The sequence below is a fragment of the Lepeophtheirus salmonis genome, chromosome 11 (genome assembly GCF_016086655.4).
Source record: "Lepeophtheirus salmonis chromosome 11, UVic_Lsal_1.4, whole genome shotgun sequence".
In the NCBI taxonomy this organism is placed as follows: Eukaryota; Metazoa; Arthropoda; class Copepoda; order Siphonostomatoida; family Caligidae; genus Lepeophtheirus; species Lepeophtheirus salmonis.
In genome coordinates this window covers 10,628,696-10,653,396 of record NC_052141.2, presented here as the reverse complement: position 1 = coordinate 10,653,396, position 24,701 = coordinate 10,628,696, and the positions used below count along the sequence as shown (strand labels likewise).

Below are 24,701 nucleotides of genomic sequence, written 5' to 3'. Positions count from 1 at the left end.
ATCTTTTTATGACGATTACCCTTAATAACCTTTGACATTGTATTTAAACATGCTTACATTATTTTGTTGAAGAAATCATTTGATTCATTTGGGAACTTATTTTGGTTATATATGATCAGTCTTCCAATCCAAAACATATATCCTGTATCGATCGAATCACTCAATTAGTTTGAGAAACCCCATTACTATTGCAATTATACTTGAATTAATTGAAAGGTAATCTGGCCTGGCAAATCTTGAATATCACAAAGATTTATTATTTTCAAATCAAGAAAAAGTTCCTTCATTCAAGGTATTAAATATTTGTGGATTTTGTTAATCGTAAGAAAAGTTGAGTAAATAGACGTTTTATACAAGTCACTACTCGATAAATTTAGTGAAAGTCAACTCTTTTTAATGACGATACATGTTCAAATTATTAGATAAAATCAGAGCAAAAGGGTAATTCCCCAAACTAAATTCTGTTTAAATTCATTTGAATTAATTCCAACATTGATAGTTGAAATCAGGACTACAATATTGTTAGTACAATAGTTAAACTGTTTTTGTCAACAATAGTTTTGCATCATAGCATTAAAATCAATTTTCTAGGGGCTTCAAATATATATTCTTAATTCCGAAAAGTAGGGCTGAAGTTGAATTTGATTTTAATACCCCCCCCCCCCTCTATTGCTGCATAGTTTTTTTCTTTGAAAACAAACTCATTTAGCTATCATATAAAAAAATACTATTTCTACTTCAAAAAAGGTTCAAAAATGTTTGGACTTGTCCCATCAACTGCGTTAGTATTCTTATAGTTGTGTGTACGCAAAATGTATCTTGTCATTTTTATTTATAAATACTTTGACTTTAACATATTTAGAAGAGTAACTAAATAAATATTGATTAATTTTAAAAGGCTTACATATTGTTATAATCTTTTAATAACGCCTCTACATTACAAGTAATGATATTTTACGATTGCATCCATATGAAAAAATAAATATTGAGAATAAATTTATTTGTGCAAATCTTTTTTGGTATGAAAAAATAATAATATTTTTTGCATAATTTAATAAATATTGAAAAAGAAGGGAAGAAGAGTTTGCATTCAAATTATTATTATTATTTTTTTTTTCCACTTGCATAAAGAAAAAGATCCAAAAACAATATGGCGGCACAAAAGTTTTTATTGTTATACGTTTTAAGCTAAGAAGCCAACTCGTTTTTTGTCTTTATTGTTCAAATTATTAAAAATCTTACCTTCTCAATTAAAGAGGTTCCCTGCTTGTCACGGTTTTGGTTAACAAGAAAGAACCACAATATATAAAATCTGCATTGTACGAGGACTTTTTTAGTTTTAAATTCCTGAAAATGTGAGAAACTATTTTTCAATGTCACCTATTTACTATTTTTATTTTATTTTTAGTGTGGTTAGCCAATAAAAACATTTGATTCACCATAAATTATTTGAAACAATATATGTCAGACAAGATCTTGATGGGTATGTAATTGATTTTTAAACCAGTCATTACAATACTATCAAATTAAAATAATCTGAATTTAACAAATATTTATTCAGCAACGTTTGTAATCACATGTTTGTATAATGAATAATAAACAAAAGTTTTAAGTCTAGGTATCAAATCAAATACTTATAGAACAATACCCCTAGGAAAATTATACACTTATATAATCATAATACATGGGCATAATATCAACGAACTCATCAACAACTAGAAGCATTTTATGAATATTTTAAAACCAAAAATAAAATTTACATATTATATAACAAATCAAAATTTTCTACAAAAACTAAGTAGATTCAAAATCTTTTTTTTCTGAATTGAACACAATATAATATATTAAATAAAAAGAAAATAAATAGCCTTACTCACAATTGGTCAGATATTGTATCACGAACAAGATATCAGGTAGAAACTTAGGGTAATACATATTTAAAGACAATTCAACAGCTGTTTGGTATTGTGGGGGGAGACATATTTTTGAATATTCAGTGTTATCCTACTTTGATGATTAGAGGAAATTGATTAAATGATTTGATTAAAGAGTAACACCCAAAAAGCTAAAAAAACTCAGCTCCCTATGTATGTATTGATGATCTCTTTTATATTGACCTACAAGGAGGTTATATTTTCAACAACTCTGAATACCGAAATATATCTTCCCTATCTTCTATTTGTTAATATGACGGGTTTACTTTAAGCTAGACATAGATTTTGCTAAATTGTTTTTCCTTGGATCGAGTAGTTATGCAGTTCTAAGATAAGAGGAGCAGATAAAAAATGGGGATCCGGTACTTTTGTCATAAATTGTTTTTCCTCCGAACATTTCACCTTCAACCATTTCACCTCAAGCCCATTTTACTTCAAGGGTATTTTGCCTGAATGTATAAATGAATGTAGATTATGCGTTTTTATTGGTTATTTTTGCGCCCAAAAATAAGTTCTTCTACAGACCAAAATACAAAGCTTTGCTTTATTAATATATTTTTTTTTTGGTGTATGATTACTTAATAGTTCTTAAATGTGTTATTTTCTTAAATTTAAATAGCTAACTTATTTCATATACCTATGCGTAAAAACACATTTTCACGTCTTTGACAATGCATATTAATGAGTTGTCCGAATAAATATATAAATACCTTTTATAAATGTCTTTATTATGGAACTACCAACCCATCCCTTAAAACATGTCTCATTCAGATCGAAATTGAAAAATTTGGATCTATATGCATTTGCAAAACAAGTAGTTCATTCGAATGTTTTCTTAAGATGTTATTTTGTACCAAAACTAATTGCTTTTTAGAAATAAAAATAAATTTACAATCAATTATATAGTCATCAGCGTCTAAATTATTGTAGACAATCAAACAATGTAGATATGTAAATAACACTAATAAGAAAAGGATTTCTTTTTGATTGACATACTGCGTTCTTAACTTTTTTCCCCGATAAAAACCTGAAATTACTTATTTAATCGGATTTTTCTGCTTTTGTATCTACAAGAGTCTTATATTCCATAAACTGTCAATAAACTTTGATATATTAAAGTAGCAAATCTTAAAATATTGTTTTCAAAGATGTTTTTTTCTTTTTAGGAAGATTTTTGCCTATATATTGACGTCCATAATAATGTCATCAGAAAAATGCCTTCAGAAAAATTGCCAGTAATTATCATCTATAAAACATAATTATTTACCTAAAAAACTGTAGATACTTATCCCATCTGTAAAAAATACTTTCAAAAAGGATAGGAACTGCCAAATATGCACTGGTAAAAAAGTATTGAGAATTTAGAAAGGATTATTTTTTTGGTTTTTTTTAAGTGGCAGTGGTTAGTTTTTATCTTCTTGAATGACAAACCTAATACAGTAGTTGACCCGGGAGTATTAGTGATTTTATAAGTAGTTTATTGAAGTAATGTTGGTTGTTTTTAATCCTGTAAGTCTATGGTGCAATTGGTGGATTTGGCAGATGTTATAACTATCAACGGATTCTTAGATTGGTCAAACCTATCTGTAGATGTAACAGATTGTTTGCTTGAATAACTATAAATCTAGTATAATTGGGTGCAATTTTAACTGCATACAATCTTTCATGCTATATAACTGCAGTTGAAACGACCACGGTAGAGAATTTATGGAAAGTCGAAAATAATTGAGTGGGACCGACGTAGTTCATGGACAAAGGCCTAAGGGAAAACATTTATTTCGAAATTAATGTGCTTAAGTTCGCGACACGGTTATTACTAGAGAATAAAACAAACTTTATTAATATTGATTTCACACAAGATTCCTAGGGTAGATGGAGTAAATGTAATACTATAATATTAACTTATACTTAATTAGTGCAGCTCCATCTAACTAATAAGAGCAATATTAAAAAAAATTAACGTAGTCACTCAAACAATTACAAAGAGAAGAGTAAATTAAAATAGCTGCAAATATCTGTGATATGAACACAAACCCTGCTTTAAATCTAGAAATGATACAGACAGGAATGGCAACGATGTCATTCTACTACAAGTCTACCTGGAACTTACACTAACAACACAAAAACAAATCCTCATTGTTATGCTTCGTCTTTCACGCACAGGTGACTATTCTTTACCTATTGTGATGGATAAAAAAAATCTATCGGTATGGGGGAAAAAAAACGTAAAATAAACTTGGTATCCCTGACAATTTGAAGAATATTTGGTAAGTGAGATGCTTAGCTGTCATACAATTAGTTATTAGATAATGGAAATAAACCCAACACCACTCTTTAACTACCATTGATATTGACTAGAATTCCAAAGATGTGGATCTTCAAATTATACTCCGAGTCCAACAAAGCCTTACCCTTATAACTAACCATAGATTTTATTATATTCCAAACACTTCAATCAAGAAGTTTTTTAAACAGATGGAGAGAAAGTGTGAAACAATGTCTGCATCCGCAATAATAAAAAATCTATCTTATGGGCATTTCGATTACTCTTTTTATTGGAAAGCAAACCATACATATAATCGCCAAATCACTCACAACAGGTAAAATATATTAGGAAGATCTCCGGAGGAGATGAATACGGAATATCGTATAAATAAAACGCACAATCTTTTTCTTTCTTGACCAACAAATGATTAACTAAGAAAGTTAATAAATGCAAAGAAAAAATTATTAAAAGAGTCTACTAATGCATGTCTTGAGGAATCTTATTTTGCTAGAACTATTTATTATATTTCATAAAAATAATATATAATTGAAAAAGTTAGCTTTATTCCTCTAGGCATTATTCATTACACAATTGTTAGAATTTAATCATTACTTTGATTGCATAACTTTTATATTAATAAAATAATAGCCTCTAGTTGGTCAAATATGCGCATATTTTATGAGTATTTTTGATACAGTGATGTTAACCAACTAAATCGTCATAGGAGATGTGAAAACTGTGGAAATCCCGGCATGCGTAAAAATTTTAAAAAAAGTACACCTGTAACTTACAAGATATTAGTTCTGTCTTGAGATGTTCCTCTGTATTTTGAAAATGTAAACTTATTAACAAGCTCCCATCACTAATACTTAGGTATTTGGATTTTTGTAGTTAGAGCACAAAGTTTCGTGAATAGAAAATGAGAAAAAGTCCTCCTTTTTACTGCATTATTTAATAAGTTTTCGTGCAGTTAACGTTCTGAAGGAAATATTCTTGCTTGTCCTTGGTGTAAAGTGTTTTAAAAGTGCATAATAAAATTAATTTATATCCATTTAAATATAATTATGTTATTTTTTCTGTAGCAATGTTATTTTAAAGGTGGAATGTTATCTTCCTTATAGAAAAAAATCCACCTAAATTGCTCTTTTTTATATAATTTACGTACAGTTCTTTTGGGTTAATTAAGGGGAAGGATTTTCTTAGAGAAAGCCGAGATTTTAGATATACAAAAATAGGAGAAACGGTGTTGTGCTTGTGTTTTTTTATCTTTTTTTATTATTTAGTGTTTAATAGATCGTCATGATGTGAAGATAACAAAAATAATTCACCCTTATTTGAGGTGAAAATAGTGAAAAAGTGTTTCATAAAGCAAAATATATTTGTTTGAATCGAATTATATTTTTTTTATCTGCACTAATTATATAACAAGGGTTAAATTCAATAATGCTTTAAGTCTTGCTCCTGCCTTCCCTCACACTTAACAAAAATCCTATTCCTAATTACAGTTTATAGTAATCTATGTCTACCGATTTATCAGTGTCAAACTACCAAAGCATTAGTAAGCGCCGCTCAAAATTATTGAGCGAGAGCGTTAGTGGGCCCATTGTTTTGTATAATTAGCAAAAACGGGAGTGCGCTCACCATTTTGGAGGATCAAAAAAATCGCTCGAATTTTGGCTCATTCATATATATTTGTATTACTTTTTCAGTTTTCTACATCTTATGAGATAACATCGAAAAATTTGAAAGTTAAAGAATAATTTTAAAGATTACGAGAAAAGACAGTTAAAGTTATGTTTCAAAAAAAGCTCAAACATTTTATACAGTACTGTATTCTGTAATTAATGAAAATTTCATTCAATTCTCTGAATGTTTAAGAAATTTGTTTTGTTTTATTGAAATATCATATTTTATTCTATCACAGATTTTGGCGTATATAGGTTATAACATTAACAGATTTAACTCTAAGAAAAAATGGCGTCAAGTTCCGATAATAAAGTGTTCATAACTTCCTTAATATAGAAGTTAGAGACATGATTTTGGTATCAAAATGTTTTTTTTACCATTATCTATTAGATAAAACATGTTTAAAAGGGAAAAAATTAAAATGGATTTTTTTTTTTGTAACATACATACATAAAGAGTTTAAAGTTCAAATACGAGCAAAAACATTAGCGCCTGCTAATTTTTCCTTGAGCAGGAGCACGCTCATTGCTTTTCAAAACAAGCGGGAGCGCGCTCACAAAATTAGTAACTGAGCGGCAGTGGTAGTGCTCTCAGGATTTATTGAGCGGACTAACGCTCTACAAACTACTCAAAAACATGTCTTATTAAAGATACTATTTTTATAAAAAAACTCTTGAATAACACAACCAACTATGTGACGTAAACATTACAAATAAAATATATTACATCCACTATCGGACATTCAGCACAGGGATGAAGACAAAATAAATTAATCATTTTTTAATTTCTGGCATGGTTGAAAAAAATGGATGACTGAAAGAACTTTTCATTTAGTATCTTGACCAAAGTTACCATATTTTTTATGATAATATTCAAGCACGGATTTTACAACTATTAGAAAGTCAACACTTATCACATAAATTGTTCATCAACATAAAATTAACCTTGAATAAAAAACAAGAAAAGAGTACAATTTGAATTCATTTTTTTACGACACATATGCATACGCAGAGGCTAATATTTGATTGACATACTTGAGTCAATTATAGGCTTACTGTTCAAATTTGTGGGACAACTTAAGATACCCAAGGGTTTTATCTGTAGTTCAAATTATTTATCGGATTTAAAATACTTCTATTGCCTCCGATATGGATCCTTTCAAATCAAATCTATAAATGTTTAATAATTTTACTGTAATATGATTCATTTTTAACTACTTTGAATGCTTTTTGCAGCGCTTTCAAAGGATTGATTAGAATAATTTGTTTTAGATATTGAAAATTTATATTTTTTTAAAAATGTAATCCTGATTCAATTTTGCAAGCATTATTTTTAGGGATTGTTTTTATTTAGACGGGCAAAATATTTTAGTATTTTGTAATGTATGTATAAGCGAGGAGGGGTTGAAGGAAATATATTTCATAAATAAGAGGTAATTTGTAGTTAGTCAACTTTAAATCAATCTGAAACACAAATCATGAAAAGAAGAAAATCCAAATATATCTTATCACTTCACAATCATTCATAGATTTATTTGAACAAATTATAGACATAGTAGTCACATTTTTGGTATGAATTGAGATTTTTATGACTTTTAGCTATTGTTCAAAGCCTATGTAGTTTTAAGAGGCTCATATTGATCCCGATATGACCCATTTCAAACATAAAATTGATCAATTTCTCATTCGTATTTTTTGTTACGATCATTTTTTCTTACTTATTTGCAACACACTAAAAGTATACATAGGAATAACTTATTGATAAAAAATTATCATATAATCTTGATTTTGCGTTAACGGGCCAAATTTATACTCTTCATTGACAACATTTACACTTAAGACACGAGAGGGGGGAAAAGCTGACATAAAAACTCACAAATAAACTATTTCACTATGACGGATTTTAATTATAACTTCAAAATAGTTTATATTTGTTTTTATTTCTACGTCTGGGTTTCTGCACTGCCTAGACAATTTATTGCCTATATTCAATAGTGTAACTCCCTTCATCCTTATCGAATGGGCATACCTATTTGTGTACATATATGAATAAAGATTTTTTAATCCTTTCCAATTTTCGCTATAGATATTTTTTTTTTTTTCTTTTCTTCTCCTCATTTTCAAGTCCCATTAATCATGTCTCATGCTTTGAATATTTATGGATAGATAGATAAAACGAACCCCTCATTCAAAAAATAGGTATTTTAAAGAAAGATATATATTCATTTTTATCTATAAAGAATTTTTTACTTTTAATTGCAGATTTTTGTTTTTTTTGCTTTTATACTAGGAGAAAATAAGGACTTAAAATTTTTCCCAAAGTCAAATACAAGGCTGAAATAAAAATAAACAGTTTTAGTTGCATGACTGACTTGCCCATTTTTTTTTTTTTTTTTTTTGTTAATTGAATGAGTATAAAGGAGTGGGAAACAAAACATGAACTATAAATGTTTATTTACAATATTATCATTCATATAGAGAGGTTTATGATATTTTGGCTTAGCCATCCTGAGTGCTTAAATACTTTTCATAAACATTGTGTCGTTATGCGTGAGCAAAAAGCCAAAAAAGCAGCGCATCTCATATCTCCTATCTGCTGAATTTGAGATAATGAGGATTATGGCCAATGTAAAGTGCTCTAGGAGCTTGGTTTTTAAGATGGCCAATATGAAGAATCATAGGGAAAACCTCTCCAGGAAAGCAAGAGGGAAGGGGACAGTTTCAAAAAGGATTTGGTATTTCTGACTAGCTTGGAGAAGAAGATTAAAGAGTAACCCACGAAATCGATGAATCGCCTCACCAAAGTTCTTTCCAAGGCTCTTAGGACTATCAGAACGGTTTTGAAAGGCATCATGTAATTATCTTCATATAAGAGTATCCCAACCCACCTTTTGACAGACGTCCTGAAGTCCAAGAGGCTGAAAAAGCATATAAATGGGGCCTCATCCTCACCATATTTGAACCCACTGCACTTTGCTGTGTGGGTACTTTAGAGCGGGAAACCAAAAAAACTAATGGCCGAAATAGTGGCTGTGTAGGATATCTTGTCAAAGGAGTTGGTCATCAACTACTAGGCAGAGAAAAGCCCATGATTGATGTTCAAGGTAGCCATATTGTTTGAAAAAGTTTGCAAAGGCATTGTTTACATGTTTTTTGAAATTATTATTTTTTTAAATAGAAAAATATTAAAGTTTTTCAAACAACATATTGTATTCACGTTTTGATGTTTATATTTTATTTATAGATTAATTTGTGGGTTTTAATCGATTTTTTTTTTTCTCTTATAAAGAAAAAATGAGCTATATAACTTTTTTTTAGGGCTGTAATAAAATAGACAGCCCAGTTGCTTAATTGACTTTGATAATTTCTTTTAAAGATATGTATTTCATATTTTGAGTCATTTTAAAATGGTAAAATTTGTATAAAAAGTATATTTACATAGAAATGGAAATTCGAAACATCTCTTGGGAAAAAGGAGCAACGTTTCGTTTTATTCTTTCATGATATTTTTATGTAAAAAATATGTAAAATCTGCCATGATTTTGATTTTTATGTTTCCTTTAAGTATGAGTGGATATAATTTTAACAGATGTGTGTAAGTACATTTCGGGAACTGAACTGAAAGCAAAATAAATTTGATGACCAACAATAAATTAGAAAAAAATATGACAAAGTACTTTTTATTTTGTAGATTTATTCTTTAGGGTAGTTCTTTTAAACGTTCCCAATTTTCTTAGACCTCACCCATCCCCCTACAAACTGGTTTAAAAAAATAAATACCAATGGAGAAAAAGTCTGGTACAAATATCTCTCAACCACGTAAACCGTACAACGAAATACCCCTGTCTTTTTTTGATCAGGAATAAAAACGTTGTGTAGTTTTTTCCCATTTTGTCCAATTTAAATAGTTAAATAGAAGACGCCTTTCTGACTAAAGCGGTCAGGCAAACTGCTCTATTTGTCCAAAAATTCCCAAAACAATACGAACAAGACGGTAAAGACGGTTTGACAATGCTTTTTTGGAAGTTTTATAACCCAGAAGCGACCAAAATCGTCCAAAGTCTAACCTTGTGAAGAAAAGTAAACAAAACCAAGTAAAATAATCCCGACCAATCGATCAATGCCTTGATGTTGGCATTGAGATAGCGTCCTGTTCAATCAATATAGTATCATCAATAAAGAAATACAGTACTACAGCAATATAAGTACAAGAGACAACTTTTACTGTCATCAAAGAGCGAGGAAAGGGTCACCCCAACCATGGCTTTTATTAACCTATAACAGAATATTTACATGACACATTTTGCTTCATTCTTCTCAGATTATAAAAATATCTGCCAAATCCAGCAGCATAGCTCGAGAGAAAATAAATGCCTGGCAGAAAGTTCTTATAACATCACTTGGATCATAAGGTCAATATTCCCGCAGGAATTTATTGTTTTTGGCGCTGTTAGTAGCAAAGGTCACGTTATGCCGCCCTTCATCTTCAAGTAGGGTCAGAAGGTCAACAACAAGCTCCACATTAGTGTTCTCCTCACCAAAGCTTTTCTTGTGGATCTGAATTATCATGAAATACCGACTTTAGATCTGGAAGAAAGGCAAGGTACCCTGTCACCAGCAAAAAATACTCGATTTGTTTAATTTCGAGAATGTGGTTGTTGAGCTCTTGGCGTCCTAACTCGCTAGAATTGAACCCATGACTATTATGGCTTGGCAATGTTAAGCAAGACGATGAAGAAGTCATTAGGACGTTATGAAAGTGTGGTCCGAGCTAATATACTTTTTATTTATTGACTGTCAAATTTATGTTTTATTGATTGACTGTCAAATTTATATTTTATTGTTGTTTTTTTTTTAAACTTTAATAAAATCGGTTTAGAAGTTAAGTAACAGCAGTGTTTTAAGTTTTTTTTATTAACTTGCTAACGTTTCGATAAACCAACTTGTATTTTGATTAAACTAAATTTTCTTTTTTATTACTATATAAATACATCATTTAAAAAACACCATTGTTCTTCATTCCAATACTTTACTCTTATACATACTTTGCTTATTTTTTCATTAAAGTTACTTTTTCTTTTTTTGATAGTTTAGTTATTAATATATATTTGATATTTTATAATGATTCATCAAAAAGTTAGTTTTGCATAATTTTGTAAGCCACCAATGTCAGTCAGCATTTTTCACCATTTGAATAACAATCTATAAGCTCTTATAACTTTTTTAATTTAGAAAGAAATGATCTTTTAATCAAATTGATGTTTATTGATATATTCAGATGTGTATGTTTTAAGCCTTATTTAGTTAAAATGAATACATCAGCAGTTATTCATGTTTGAATTATTTGGGCACTGGTGTACCCTCTGGATGTGAGGGGAATCTTTTTTTTACATGTATAAAATTTATAAAATGTATTAATTTTTTAGTAGTTACATAATAACTTTACAATAAAACCAAACAAAATGTGAATATTGTGCAAGGAAAGATAAATAAAAAATAACTTTTGGTGTCTGTATATATCTTTATATTAACTAAATGATATCAATTACTTCCAAAAATATCACCTGTAAAAAGTTTTAGTAACTTAGTTATTCCATGAAATAAATATACTAATTTCATGGAATAATATCATTTTTAATTTTTTGTCAAATAGAATATGAAATAATATTATAAATATATAAGAAGAAAAGAAAAGCTTGGTGTCACTAGAACAAATTCCCCCTGTCCTCAACACTTAAGAAAGTATAATACTCTCCAAAATGATGTTAAACTTCTGGTGTCTTCGAGTATACGTAAATTTGAAGATAAATTGTTAGCTAACTTTAGTAAAAATAACCTCAAGCCTATTTTATCTTATATGAAACACAAATCGGGACACTCAATATGACTTTTAACAAATTTGAGTTGGATGACAGTACTCGAATTACCGATGACCAATGTATTGCAAACCTTTTTAACGACTTCTTCCAATCAGTTTACTCAACAGATTGTGGGACTCCCTACATTGATAAACCAGTCCCAGATAACCGTCCACCCCTATCCAAGATTTTCTTTGCAGAATCTGCTGTCTTAAAAACCATTTCCTCCCTCAACAGTTCTTTCTCGTCGGGTCCTGATGGTATTTGTGTTTTCTTCTTGAAGAAGCTTTGTAATGTTATTTACTTCCCCCTTGCAATGATATTCAACAAGTCGATACAGGAGGGAGTGGTTCTGTTTGACTGGAAATGCGCCAATATTATCCCAATACACAAAAAAGGAAGCCATAAGGATGTTCGTAATTACCGACCAATTTCCATCACAAGCCCCTAATCAATTCTGAAGTGGTAAATTATTTTGAGAAACACAATTTGATATCTCCAAGACAACATGGATTCCGAATTAGAATGTCTTGTGTTGCAAACCTGTTATCATTCTGGGATGATGTCACTCGAAGTATGAGGGAATCCTCACTGGATACATATGTTTTATACTTCGATTCAACAAGGCGTTGGAAAAGGTGCTGCGTAGTGGGCTCGAACACAATCTATATTACATTGAGATTGGGGGTGAACTATTGGAGTGGATTTCATCTTGGCTCAGAAATCAAGAACCGTGAGTTCTGATAAACGGCTATATTAATGACCTTTGTGGCAACCTCAGATCCAAATTATATATATATGCTGACGACACAAAGCTTGTTTGCCACTCAGAAGAGGAGGCCAAACATGATCTTAGAGAATTTCTGAGGTAGAGCGATCGTTTAAATAAGTTCCTTTAAATCTTGTGAAGAACTCTTTTATGATTTTTCGGGGCGGTGCTATTGATCATGGAAAGATGAAGAATGTAGGTGTCTTTAAGGATCTTAGAGTGTTGACATCTTCTAATATGAAATTCAGCACTCACATAAAACGATATTGTTACAAAAGCAAACAGAGTGCTTGGGTTTGTTAAAAGGCGTTTTAAAGCCAGAAATATGAAGCTGATAAAGATGCTTTATGAAGCATATGTTATGCCTATTTTAAATTACGCTTCTCAGTTGTAGAATCCAATGTATAGAAAGGAAATCAGAGCTCTTGAAAATGTACAGAAACGCTTTATTAAGATGGTATGCAGTGATATATCCTATGAGGTTGATTACATCTAGTAGGGCTGTTGTCACTTGAAAAAAGGAGGAAACTTCAGGATGTGGTTAATATATTGATAGTTATTCATGAACTGACGCATTGTACTATCAAGCCCAATGTATTAGTAAGGTGTACAACACTAGGTTGTCTTCCGTTTTTTACCTAGATAAGCCATTGGCAAATACTAATTACCTCCAAAATAGCTTTTTTAATCGAACTATACGGATATGAAACAGCCTCCCCGAAGAAGTGGGAAGAATATTCACTTTGCGATTTTAAGAGTCTTTTAAACAATAATCCACATCTACTTTAATTCCACACTACATTATTTCATTTCATTTTACCATACTATTTCATTAGATGTTATCATATTGTTTTATTGTACTTTATCATAATTTTTTATTATATTTTACCATGAGTCGACACTATTGGACTTCTTTTTAGCCACTAGTTGAAACCAAAAAAATAAATAAATTAAACTATTTTTCAAATCCATATCAATTTCTCGGGAAAGCAAATTCTAAAAATAAAATTAATAATTTGTAAAATATCCAGGACTGAAATAATGTAAACAAATATGGTAGGCTGTGATTCCTAAGGGACAGGTTTCGATATTTGAATCTTTGGAGAGGGCAGTGGAATCATCATCAATCTGCTGCGAGAGAAGAATCGTGACAAAATTGAAAATCCATAGGTGTAAGATGAGTAAATGGATCCATCCTCTGGGAAGGCTAAGTCCTTTAAGAAAGTCGAAGATTGCTTATCGTTCAACTGGGTTAAGTTCATCATAGTCATGGATTCACATCGATCATGGAGTCCCTCAAGCTTAATAACTTCCTTTTTCTTCTTAGCCCCGCCCAAATTAATTAATCACTTGACATATCAAGGACTCCTTATTCGTTTTCTGTTAAGAAGAGATATTGCATTGACGACAAGAAAAGTAGAAATTAAAAACGAGATATAGTCTTTAAAATCTGTCAATTGGAAAAATTAAATAATTTAAAGATAAAAAACTTCATTTTAAATAGTTTATAAATTTCTTGACAAACGTGGACAAATGTAATATTTTTCAAGAAAAGGAAATTATATTACTATGATCCTAAAGACCTCAACAGATCAACATTCCACACAAAAAAAAACCTAATGGGTTTAAAAAAGGTTAAAAATAATTATAATTGTTTGATATTCAGATGGCTAAGTTTTTAACAAAAACGACAACCAACATTTAAATATTTTAGGTGAAAAACCATGGGCATGTTTTCTAATTTTTCCATAACACAAACCTAAGAAAATAAAAGAATAAGTCTTTTTTCCTATCTGATAACTTTTCCATTATGCTAAGCCCTCTCCATTGCTGCTAGCATTACTTGTCATAGGGCTAGGTTACAGGTTAAGTGTAGGGTGGAAATAAATTTATACAAGCTAAGGCCATTTGAGTGCGGGTTTAACTTTAAAAATTTATCGACATCCAAATTTCTTCATATACTTTTAAATAACTTTACTATTTGAAATAATGCATGAAAAAAAAATCAGGAGTTACATAGTTATTTGTTTAATTTTATCGAATACCCCGTCAAATTATTTTTTGAAAGTATTTATTTTCGACGGCAAACACACGTTCCTCACTTCTCCAACCCATAATACCAAGTGTTTTTTTTGTGAACAAAACTGTAATGTACTTTTATTTTATTAAAAAACCTGCTGGTACTTTTACCTATTGATTTCTACGCATAATCAAAAAGGAAAAAAAGTTGATGCACCTTTTATGAATGAGCTTTCTTTGAAATCTATATTTCAAATTGTCTTATTTTACTTATTGGTCATTCTGGTTACGAATCCCTATCACCTATTATCAAAAACAGCCAATTATTTTAACTAAATTATTAATTACCATTTTGTTCATCACTTTATCTGTTTTAACGGTGTTAATCAATGAATATCTGTTTGTCTGTTTAAATGTAATTTTTTTTATGAAGAACAGATATATCAATACGTGTTTTTTTATTAATTAGCTACAAAAAAGCAGCTCAATTGATGGCTACATAAATCAGTTTTTTTAAGTCCAACTATAGATTTGATTTTAATCGTCACATTTTGGTCAATCTTTCAATTTAACAGTGAAAATTTATATATAATTGTACTATTTTCTTAGCACTAACGCTATTTTTAATTTTAAAGGGGTCTGTCTCCCTTATAGCATATTCCTTGGTCAGGAAAGAAAAAGTCCTAGGGGTTACAATCAAAATAATATATTTTATTGAATAAAAATAATATGTGTGATATAAAAAAATTCAAAGTTTTTCCAATAGATAGATTTAGCATTGTGTATATCGCGTTGAATACTTGCGATGGGTTTATGCAAGACGGTGTTGAAAAGATTGGAGTTTGTACTGAAAAGAACGTCTCTGTAACAGTTTTGTGATTGTTTGACTCGGTCGTGTTTCGGTGCACGTCAAGGATAGACTCCGCCAAAGACAAAATCAGTATACTTTAGATTGTTTTCTTTGAACAAGGCGACAACGCAAGCCAAGTGGCTGAAAATGTGAGTATCGTTTATGGTCCTGATACTGTAACAGGCTATAACGTGGTATTTTGATTTCATTGATTCTGTTCCAAATACTTTGATGTCCAATATATACCACGCTCTCGAAGGCCAATTGTTCATAAAATAATTAAAATTGCCAAGTCCGGCCGTCATATAAGCATTATTTTGATTGTCAAGGAGATAGACATTAATCGGAAAATAATAATAAAATTCATTTAAAAAAAATGGATTTCAATTGACTATATCCATTATAAAATATACCACCAGTAGAACTATCTGTAAATACATCAAATAAAAATCGGATTTGATGCAATCATCTGACTCCAATTTTTATTCCGCATAAAATTGTAGTATTTGTGATTTAGGACAACTTAACTCTGAACTTTATGTTCCGTTACTTGTCAAATATGATCGAAGATAATAATTTTACTCATTTTTAAAAGGAAATTACAAAATTCTATTGATTTGATATAATAATAAATAGCATTTGCTTCATGGTTATCGTCTTAAAAGAATATAATTTCTAAAAAGAAAAGGTTCTGAATTTTGAACTTGAATCCTATCATTTTCATTCCATGATTTATGACTTCCATATTCTGATTTATATCCAGTATTACCTAAGTTCATACATTTTCCACAACTAAATCCACTCAACCAAAACAAAAGGATTCTATTTATATCCCTACTTAGATACATAAAAAATAAGAAAAAATTTCCATTGCCAATTTTATTTATGGGATTTTAACTATCGAACGACAAGATAATTTGAAATAGAAAAAATAAAAAGGATGATTGAGACTCTCTACAAGACCTATATATTTTACTTAAATGGTCTATAATTATTTTTTATAAAGTGAATTAGATCGATATTTGGTTCCAGACCGCGATATTTGACAGTAAAGCAAAATTTAATCAATTTCAAATCATAAATATATTTATTTTGACAGAATCTAAAGATCGATAAATACAACTTATTTAATTTTACATCAAGTCATTGAAGATTGATATTCACAATTTTGAATTAAATAGTGGCAGTTTCTTGATGTTGTCTCCTATTCACCAATGTGGGTCGCGTATGATCGATTGTCAGCTTTAAACGTTTGTATTAGTACAAGTAGAGGACAGAATTGAGCGGGAAAAATTGTTGGAACCCCTATTGGGCAACACGAACCCAAATAGTATCGGCCCCGTATACATAGTAAATTTTGTAGGTTGTTTTGGGCTCTTTTTTCCATTAATGTAGAAAAAATTGTAAAATATTGAGAATGTCTTCCTTTGACACTCCATACTCGACGCATGAACGACCGAACTGGTCAAGCGCAATACTGTCGGAACAACATTTTTCTAGAATACACTTACATCTAAAAATCACTTTATAGTATGATCTGATGTGACCAATAGCAAAAAGATATACTTAAATAAAAAGGGCAGGAAATACGAAATTACTTTTTCGTCCTACCTAATACTTTTTCATGTGCAATTAGGTTCGATATTTCGGTCCAACCCGCGATAATAGACCGTATTGCAATCTTTTTTGCAAATCTTCAAACTATTTATTTACTCGTAATCTATTAATTGATGTTCTTCCCTTATGTACCTGATTTATAAGTTCACAAATACGAATTACTCAAGTCATTTAACTTCAATAACGTTATTGTAGGTCCATGTTTCCAATTTTGAAACACAACTGACGTCATACAAAAATTTAAAGAATTTTTATTGACTGAATTTTAAATATGATTGAACCAATCCGATATTTTGGTATGACTAATACTATTCTGGTTTTTCTTTTGGGCCGATCTAGACCGAATTGCTTTTATATATTAGTCTTACCCAAATCACTTTAAAGGAAAGAATTAATTAAATCTATTTAAAACCATTAGGATTTTTGAATACAGTCTTGGATTCCAGTACCAAAACTCAACACTAATAAAACCTCCATATTATTGTAATTCCTATTTCTAAATAAATATTGTGGTAACTAAGATTTAAAGGCCTTTTTTCTTATATCTTTTATCCATTATTTTGCAAAGATTTACTTTGCCAAAATGAATACCATTGTTAAATAAATTATGTACATTTATTTTAGTATTTTTTATTTTAACACGTCGTTTTGTCCATATGATGCCAGGTGATTTGACATGCTTTTAGTAAAAATAAATTGGAATTTTATTATATAAAAATTAATTTTATTTACCTCTTATGGCAAACATTAAATCTCACTTTTAATTAGCTAAAAAACTCACTTAATATGTTTATAACTATCAAAAAGAGGTTTTGTGTAAAACTTCCGTTAAAAATAATATACCCAATATTTATAAGAATGGCTTTTTAGACTTCTGTATTTACATTTTATTACCAATACTTTTCGGTATACTCCTAATATAGAAAAAGGTCTGGAGAACTCTCTGCTTGATCATTCACAATTTTTGGATAAAATATTCATAGAAGAGGTGTAGCAAACACCTTTTCCATGAATATTGGGGGTAGAAAGACTAATGACAAACGATGCTGCTTCTTTTATCAGACATGAAGGGAAACGGCAAATGTCTGGGATCACTTAATGTGTGGTTTTATTGAAATTTTTAAATACTAAAGATTAGACATTTTTTATATTGGCCCTAATCAATAAAAAAAAATTACAAAATATTAAAGCATTCTATTACGACTAGAACACCATTGCCTGATATTTATGGCCAAAATATTAATAAATATATTGAAAGATCTTTTTAAGAAAATAAGTTCCTTTTTTTTAGCTTTTTTTTGTTATGTTTTAGGTACAAGTTTACCTCCACATTATCTGTGATTTATGATAGTATGAAATATAGTTGCATTTAGGTATTTAAAAAAAGAGAAAAATCACAAAATAAATTTTCGTAGACTCAAAGTGAAATTTTATTAGAATAGATAATATTGGTCCAAGAACTAAAAAATAGGCCTTTAAAAAGTACATGAAATTATTTTCATCTTTAATTTTTAAAACAATACATTTTTTTAAGAAAGTGATATATTATTCAAATAGATAATATAAAAATTTTCATTTTATGTTAGTGTACCTTAATTAATAGCATATCTTTTAATCAGTTTATCTATCAATATCTATATTAAAACTTGATATATTATAATCTATTATTAGTGGTCTTTTATATACGTAAAAAATAATAATTTTGACATTGTACCACAAGGGTTCTTAACAGTTTTTTTGTCGGTGTTAGCCATAAGGAGATGAAATGATCTTCTCAAGGGCCACACTAATGAAAAATTGGCTTTCATTTTAATTAGACAGTTAATAATATAACCATGACAAAAGACATTGAATTGTAAATATTTTTATTGAAAGGTATGTAAACTCTATCAATGACTATAATTTGCCCGTGAATTCTAAAATAATTTTTTTTAATGTTCCTTTAACGGGCCAGAGGGAGTTGCACTTATGAAGTATACGCTAACATTGTTGTATTATATTTAAATCATCTAACCTAGGAATTGTCCTTGAATTCCATATAGATTAAGTTTATTCCCTTCTTTAGGAACGACACAGGCGCTAGCCTATATACATTTAAGTTCAAAGGTGTTGTCTTTTGGGCTATGTTGCTCTTTTTAAAAGTTGCATCCAGAATAGTTATGAAAATCCAAATTTTGGGATCGAAGTGATCATTATTTTATTTAGTACAGCATTTACTTATCTCTACATACATTCCTCTTAGAGAAAACGGACTCACATTCACCATAAATACTAGGGAAGGTTTTCACGGTGTTGTCCGGTCCATTAAGAAATTAAAATTAATTCGTATTTTTTTATACTTCATATAAAAGAAAATATATAGATAGGTATAGATATCCATTTTGATATGTATATTTGTACAATTTTTTAAAGGAGATAATACGGTTTAGAGAAGACAAAATATTCAAGTTGAATAGTGTCGTTTGATGAACTTTCATGTTATCGTTTGTCCATTGTAATCCATTGTATTCTTTTAAACCATTAAATTGAAAAATGTGTGAAGAAATGCATTCCAACATGAAGTAAAAATAATTATAAGAATTTACCAGTCTTTATTTTTGTTTTATATGAAGGGATCGTTAGTTAGTCAATAAATCGTTAGTAGAACAATGATATTTTTAGGGCACCATGGCCTTGAACGCCAAAAAAAGTATTATCAGAACCATTTTTGAGCCTTAAAAACTTACATAATGTTTTTTTTGCAAAACCAATTCATTAGTTTGGTCATGATTCCTGGACACACACTCCCACACAGATATTCAAGTTCAAACAATAGATAAATAAGTATACGATCAAACCAGGGAATAATCAAATCGGTATTTGTATCAAATTTACCGGTGAATAATTTTGCTTGGAGGTAATGTTGATTGATTTAAAGGTGTGTACTGAAAAATAGGAGGATTATTTAGCAATGCTAGAAGCAAGTGGTTGCAACTGATTCACCCCTTCCAATATTATTATATAATGAATAACGTCTTATCATCAAATACACATAATTTTAGATTGATTATACCAGCATCAAATGCAATTTGTTTTGTTGTATTAATTTGCTAATTTTACAGGTTGCATGAAATACAATTGCAGACCGAGCTTGCCGGTAGTCCGCCTGTTGAGAATCCCACACATAACGTTATGCGTATGATAATTGATAGATTGGTTTTTAATCCTCGAATTATGCAGTTTGACCATTTCTCGACTCAGAAACAAATTGAATACAATGCAAATATGGATGATTACTTTAATTTTATATTAATGAAAGTCTATTGGTCGATTTTGGGTAGAGCAATGGGCAAAGTCTACCCCTGCCTCATTTTCTTATGGATCATTCCAATTTATCAGCATTGTTTGTTGTTAAGTTTTTAGGTCGATTTTCGTTGGAGTATTGAGCAAGGAGGCAAAGAAGATCTAAGAAATTGTGCTCCACAAATTCAACGAACAACGTTACACACACTAGAGAAATATTCAAAGGGATATAATGTAAAGTACTACATTGCCCATTCCTCTTCCAAATATGGACCTATTAAATTGCAGGTAAAATAATATGTTGTATTCTAACTTTAAAACAGATATAATATATGTAGTTTAAATATCCTCATTATAATAAAAGGATAAGAATTGCAATAAACATACCTGAGTTTTTTCAGTTAGTATAACGAACACTTTTGTCCAGCTTTGTATTTATGAGATGTTATCTTACCTATACGAAAAAGAACAAAGAAAATATGTTTTAAAATGTTGGGATAAGTAAAAATAAAAAGTATTATTTATGATTATTATGAGTTATCTTAGTTAGTCCATAAATATCTGGCACACATGTGTAAAAAAACATTGATAATACTTAACACTAAGACGTAAATAATAACATAATTAATAGAAAAATGGTCAATACATGTACAAATGGATTCAATATTACAAAAAAACAAATGTTATAAGCCGTCATATTTCCCAAAGAGTTTCAGTTAGAACTAGTGTTGAATATAATATGACCTACACTTATTCTAAAAAAAAAACCCAAAAAAACATAGTAATCCTGATAATTAATATTATATTTTAAAAGGAAATCAGCTTAGCTGTCTCTTAATATTTAGTTTTAAATTAATTATACCAAAATTAATATGAGGTATGATTTATGAAAAATTGGAGTCCAATTTTTATAATAGATTATTTATAAAAATTGGGTTGTAATATATAAGGCATTATTTCCATTGGGGGTACGTAAGAGGTGGGCTAGAGGGTTTTTAGTTTTAATTAAGGTGGGGGGCCCTTCATTAAGAAATTGCAGCTTTTACAAGAAAGTTTATTATTTGAAATTAAATTTAATTAATACATTTTTTTTTTTTTTAATTTCATTTTCTGGTAATGACTATAGATTTTTTGATTTTTTTTTCTATTAAATTTAATATTTTAATATATTTTTCGAATTTTTCTTTTTAAATTTTATAACTTACAAATAATTTTTGATTTTTTTTTTCAAAAAATTTCATATTTGAATTTTTTTTTTCCAAGAATTTATTTTTTGAGAATACGTGTAGACTTTTGAAAAAAATCGAAATAAGTTAAAAGTCACAGATGAAAAATTTTCTAAAATTTTTCCAAAAAATTTAATTTATACATTTTTTTATCTTTAAAATATAGAATCCGGTGACGCACTTGATACATCATGATTTTGTTGATTGTGATGGCTTAAAAATTTAATATTGGTAAACTCATTAATCCTCAGATATCTTTTCATAATACTGTAAGAAACTTCTAAAATAAGCAGTATTCCATTAAATGTTTAATAATTGAACGATAATAATAAATTACGTACATTGTATAAAATAATAGGTACAATATTAAGTGTTTATAACCACTGCGGTACACCGCAGTTCTCAAATTATAAAAAATTAGAAGAACCCAAGAAATTGAAAGGAAAAGTAAGTAGTTAAGATTTATAAACCTCTAATAAAAGTTGTTAAATACATATATTTATCAAAAACAAAGGAAAAAAAAGAAGAATAAATAATTGGATTTAATGAGGTATAATATTTGATGTAATCAATATTAAAAAGTATTGCGGATAAATTATAGATTCAAAGGAATAAGAAGCATTATTTTAAAGGAAGGATAATGTCCCGGTTAGACAAGGGAAGGAAATTAAAGATTTAATTGAGAATGAGCAAGAGCCAAAAAAAATTCCTGTGGTAATGAAATTTTATATTTTATTTTATTGTTGCACAAAGTTGATTTATGACACACATTGAACTTGATATGTCGTAATTCTAGGTGAATGTTCTCAATTTTGAAACACAACTGACATCATCAATAGAAGTTCATAAATAGAAAAACCGGTCTTGGCCGAGTATAGATATTATAAATGAGAAATAAAAAAATCCTAATTTATTAATTAACGGAATTGTTAGTCTAAACTCTTTTTATTATACCCACGGAAAGTACCTATAAATGGGTTTCTTTATTATTAATAATTTTAAGGATCTTTCCACCCACTTTTTTATTGCTCTCCAGAAAGCCTGGTGTGAAACCCCAAGATCTCTTGCGTAAGCTCTTATGGACTTGAGAAAATTGGCCTGGGCATTTTTCTTTAACTCCTTGGGCTCCTGTTTGGACTTTTTGAGAGAGCCTTTCTTCTTTTCTAACATTTTGGACTTGCTGATGGAGTACACAGTGGCCCTAGAGAGGCCCAAATGCTTCAAGTGCACGAATGGAAATTCGTGAATCACGTTCAAGTGTCATTTTTTCGACTTGTATGGAAGCTAGAAAGCCTGTTTTGTTTTGACACTAATTGTTTATGCTTCAAAATAGGAATTAATTTCAATCATTCAACTTTCATTATAATTGAATTTGTAAGTCTTCAAATTTCAATGGATCACCCGGTACATGAAAAAGTTGTTGTTCAAGTGAGGTAAAGTTGTCCAAATGATCCAAAAAATCGATTTTATGGCATGATATACAACATTCAACAGTAATCTATCTATGTATACATACATCATTACATATAGGCATTGTCTCCAAAATTAAGCATAGGGGAGAGGGGGAAATCTGTCAAAACATGGCACACATTGTAAACAAATCTTCATCAATCATCTTACACATATGTTTGTTGTATAATGTACACTAATATGTGTCAACATGACAACAATCTTGAACAAGAATCAAGAAAAGAAGAAAATCTGAATTTCTTATTTCACTTTATATTGTGCATATAGCCAATTTTTCAACGACATCCTTGAGTCAATAGTAAACAAATTACACAATGCAATAGCATTTTTGCCTGCAGAATGAAACTCTCATTTGTTATTGTTATTTAATCCGTAGAATACAAATAGGACCATTAATTCCTTCAATTCATGAAGGGTTGGCCTTTAAAGCTTTTTTTTAAATCAAGTTTTTAGGGTATAACTAAGATTCAGTACCATATTTCGACACGAAAAAAGAGATATAAAAGAAAATTACAGTAAATAGTAAATTGATAAAAACATTTCAGCATGTAAAAACGAATTATTTATTAAGTTATCTTGATTATATTTCATAAAAAATTTATATAACCAACAAAAAATCCAGTAAAATGAAGAACCTAACTGAGATGCTTATATTTTTTTTATTTTTCTTCAAATGCTTTATATCATAGCTGAATTTATAGAATATACTTCATATTTCAATGTAAAAAAATTACCTTTTAAAAAGGTCGATTTTGATTGATTTATGGTCAAATAAGTTTATAATATTTATTTAAAAAAATATATATAACCAGCTGTTTAGGTTGCGTGGAATCAATTTCATACATGTATGTTAGTTTCAAGTTTCTAGCTGCCTTGTTCCTTTTTTTTGCAAAGTGTTAATCATAGAAACAGATGATAAAAAACCCAGGAATATCCTTAAAGACAAGTAAATAGGTATTTACACAATATAGGAATGTCATACTACAACTAGAGAAATGAATGGGGGAAAAAATTAATATCGAATATAAATTCAATTATAACAAAGTCAGTTATAAAATATTAAATACTAGGTTAAAAAAATTTATTGAATACACTCTTCAGTAACAATTAAGTTTGATCTCTCAATAAAATTAATTTTCATACTGTTTTTACTCAAAACTGAGACTGGATAAGATATTTATTCTAAGAATGAATATCATACATTTTATCAATAAATTATTTCGATAAATCGTTTGAAGTTGCCGCAAATGCTATTGATGATTGTAGATCTTAAGGTAAAGAAATGAACTAAGATCTAACTTTTATTCCAATTATGGAGTGAATGAATTATTTATTGATAAAAAAACATCTTCTTTATATAAAAAGACATTAGTATTGTCATCCAATTTACCATAAAACATTTAGGACTCACACATTTAGTTCTACTCTTAAAATATAATTTCACAAATAATATTAACTAGAAGTAGGTTCTAAAATTTGTTAAAAGGTTAAAAATACAAATGTACTAATTATTATGTAATAAAATGTAATTAATTGAAATAGGTTTAAAATTAGAACATTGTGCACCTTTCAACGGAAGAAAAGAAAAACTTTTTTCTTTTCTCTTCTTCTTCATCCCTCCATATGTAGGCACATAGAAGAAGAAAGGAGTAATAATATTGTCACTACAAGATCAACTTATTTCACTGATGTATGTAGAAAAAAGGTAATATAGATTTGAATGGC

The 24,701-nt window shown here is 29.2% G+C and overlaps 1 protein-coding gene across 2 annotated transcripts in view; it reads right to left on the bottom strand.

The window, feature by feature from the left end:
- Positions 1-24,701, bottom strand: part of LOC121126237 (uncharacterized) — a 239,411-nt gene that overhangs the window by 134,518 nt on the left and 80,192 nt on the right. Inside the window, exon 2 of one of the 2 annotated variants that reach the window (XM_071891684.1) lies at positions 20,668-20,734. The exons of the other annotated variant lie outside the window; for it this stretch is intronic. The gene's annotated coding sequence lies outside the window, so the exon portion shown is untranslated. The remainder of the gene's footprint in view (positions 1-20,667; positions 20,735-24,701) is intronic. 2 annotated transcript variants of the gene reach the window in all.